Source organism: Sinocyclocheilus rhinocerous, unplaced genomic scaffold (genome assembly GCF_001515625.1).
Source record: "Sinocyclocheilus rhinocerous isolate Xijiao unplaced genomic scaffold, SAMN03320098_v1.1 scaffold666, whole genome shotgun sequence".
Taxonomy (NCBI): Eukaryota; Metazoa; Chordata; class Actinopteri; order Cypriniformes; family Cyprinidae; genus Sinocyclocheilus; species Sinocyclocheilus rhinocerous.
This window is the reverse complement of record NW_015661984.1, coordinates 134,827-137,876: the sequence shown is the minus strand read 5'-3', so window position 1 is coordinate 137,876 and position 3,050 is coordinate 134,827. Positions and strand designations below refer to the sequence as shown.

At 33.4% G+C, this 3,050-nt stretch overlaps 1 protein-coding gene across 1 annotated transcript in view; it reads left to right on the top strand.

The window, feature by feature from the left end:
- The first annotated feature begins 1,740 nt into the window (after positions 1–1,740).
- LOC107726989 (neural cell adhesion molecule L1-like protein) overlaps positions 1,741–3,050 on the top strand; it is a 62,296-nt gene continuing 60,986 nt past the window's right edge. Inside the window, exon 1 of the mRNA XM_016536729.1 lies at positions 1,741–1,822. The gene's annotated coding sequence lies outside the window, so the exon portion shown is untranslated. The remainder of the gene's footprint in view (positions 1,823–3,050) is intronic.

The window sequence follows — 3,050 nt, the reverse complement described above, 5'->3', positions numbered from 1 at the left end:
TTCCTCTACCAAGACAGAGATTACAATATCTCTACATCTTAATGTGGACTTGCGTACAGTAGTATGGAAATGTTTCAGTAGTTGCATAAGAGAGTCTTCTCTTCTCTGGCTGTGTGTTATTAAAATGATTAAAGCAGACAAGGTGCTGTGCAGGAGTGCTGACAGCCCAGGATGCTTCTGAATGGTAGCGAGATGAATGGGAGGTTCCGTCACTCTCTTCCTGTATGTCCCAGATACTTCCAAACTTTCACTGCGTTGCTGTGAGGCACAGATTAAGAGCTCCTTCCCGTTCTCTCTCCCTCTTTCTCACCTCCATCATCTCTCTCCATCCTGCCATCCTAAATGACTGCTTGCTGATAGAAACACTTGATGCATTTTACAAAATTTTGCAGTTAGCATTAAAAATGCTATGCTGACTAAATTATATGTGAATGGATAGATGTGCAAAAATGGCAGCAGGTCTGGCCATTCGGGAGAAATGAATTGGTGAACAACACAGTCCTGAATGGTATTTAGAATAAGTTATTGTAGAAAAAGGCCTTAAAATGAAAATTTACTAAATAGTGTTCTATATGATTATTACATTTATATTATTTTATTAGATTATTTATTAATTCATTCGATTGCATTTTAATTCAATATCTATTTTCAATTATAATATAGGATTTTTTAAAAATTAATGTATTTATTAAATTGCAATTACATAGACTGAATAAAAAATATAAAATTGTATAAATGCATTCTTAAATGGCTTCTAAATTTTGTAATATCTGTTGACTCTCAGCAGCCAGTAATTCAACACAAAACAGACTGTGATAGTCACAAGCTGTGTTTATCATTCAAGTGAACCCGCATTTACTGTAAGATCATGGTTCATGTCTTTTGTTATCTGGCTTTGTTTTGTTCATGGTTTATGAGTATGAATAAATGGCACTCAACCATGTTGGCATCTGCATTTTTTTTTCCATTCATATGCTTAAGACGCATTCTGCTGTGGTGCTCATGTGAGTATCGCAGGTTCTAGTGTCCATCTTTATTTATGTTTTTTTTTCTTATGCATAAATTGCACAATTATTTTAACTTATAACAACTTTTTCCCAATATAATAATAAAAATAAACTTTATTAAATTATTTTAATATATTATTATTTATTAATTACTTTTAATATTTTTTTAACTAAAGTTTAATTAAACATTTTAAGTTAAATATTTCTGCTATTTCATGTAACTTTCATGCATTATTTATTTATTTTTATTTATTACTTTGCTGTGTTCTCTGCAATAATATTATATTTACAAGGACAACGAGTAGTAGTCTAACATCTGGAAAATGTTTAATAATGAATGGATTTAGCGAATTGACTGGATAATGGGACACACCTCATGAAACTGGGATGTTTGGTCTCCTATCCCGACATTTAAAACATTAACTCCATTATAAGATGAAGAAAGACATTAATGTCTTTGTATAAGTTCACATTGGTCATGTCAGACTGAATTAAATGGACTTGTAGTCCAGATGCTTCCCTATTATGTAAGCCACTATAGCTTATCGTGATTCAATGGTATTCTTTTGAAATGGATTTTCTAGAAACAGGATAGGTAGCCACACGCTTCCCATTGACTTGCCATGCCTCTGTGTTTGTTTAGCCCTGGAGTCACCTCCCTACTTCTGGTATTACTGGTTCTAGCTTCCTGTGAGCTGTCAGAGGTTTGTTATAATGAGTGTTTGTGCTCCAGCGAGTGGAGTTCATGCTTGTTTGGTCTGACTGTATTGGTGCAGGTCAGAGGGACAATAGTGAGAGAACGAGGATATCCGAAGGTAATTGGATATGTCTGTTTTGCATCTTATGCATTTTGTGGAACTGTTATTTTACTGTATTATACTGCTTACTATATACTATCTCTTTTGGTGTAATTTCTTCCTTTATGATGAGCATGCTGTAAAACTTATGGTATGACAGTGTAACTTTGGAATTTCGGTAGCAAACAAGCACATGCCGATTATACTAATGGGGAAAGAATGAAAAAAAACTATAAACTAAAAAAACGCTTGGAAGCTGACATAAAAGTCATTTGCATGTTTCAACATGCAAATCACGTTTCATACACATACACACATGTGTGCATTTCAACACTGTTCTGTCTCAGAAGGAATGCTGTTAAATTTTGAGCTGCATGATTCGTGACTGATCTGCTTTGACGTTTGATGACAGTATCTGTAAGGTCTGATATTTAGTTTTGATTTGTTTGCATTTGTGTGCATACAGTAGCCTAAAAGTATTTGAATATGTAAGGCATATAATAACATGATCCACTAATGGTTTCACATCTGGAAAATGTTAGAGTATTATATAATGTAACACTGTATAATATATTTGTACGTTTTTTTTTTTTAGCATTTAAATCTTATAACAGACTTTTTTGGTATTGGTATTGAAAAGTATGCTTGTGTGTGTGTATCACACACACAAGCATACTTTTCAATACCAATACCAAAAAAGTCTGTTATAAGATTTTCTCACAGCTGCTCAAGAGCGTTAAGATTGAGTGAAATACATGTCCACTGAAGGATTTTCACCTTGGGAGAACGAATATATTCATTGTCATGTTAAAAAAAAAGCCCAACAATGCAAGGCCAGAAGTCTCTATTTTGTAAATATGGGCCTTGGAAAAAGCTAAATAAGTTTATTGTGCTTTTGCTACAGTCGGTAGTTCTGGTGTGATGTCCTCTTTTATGCTAAGAAATAAATGCCCTGACAGTTCTCTCTCAAGTGGTTTCACTGTTGTCAGCATTAAGTCTGAGTATGATTCAGTGGGCCTAATGGGCCACTTATTTATCAAGAAATTATTTACCTTTAACAGTTTTGGTTCAACATACTTACCTGTTTATCAATACTTGCCTTAACCTTACACCAGAATGTTTTGTTTTAGTTTTATTTAGTAACTTTCAGGAGGGTGTACTCATTTTTGCAACACAACATTTTATCACTTTGATAAGAAAATTGTATTTTCTTGAAATATTTTAACATTCTTCTTTGGTAACTGAT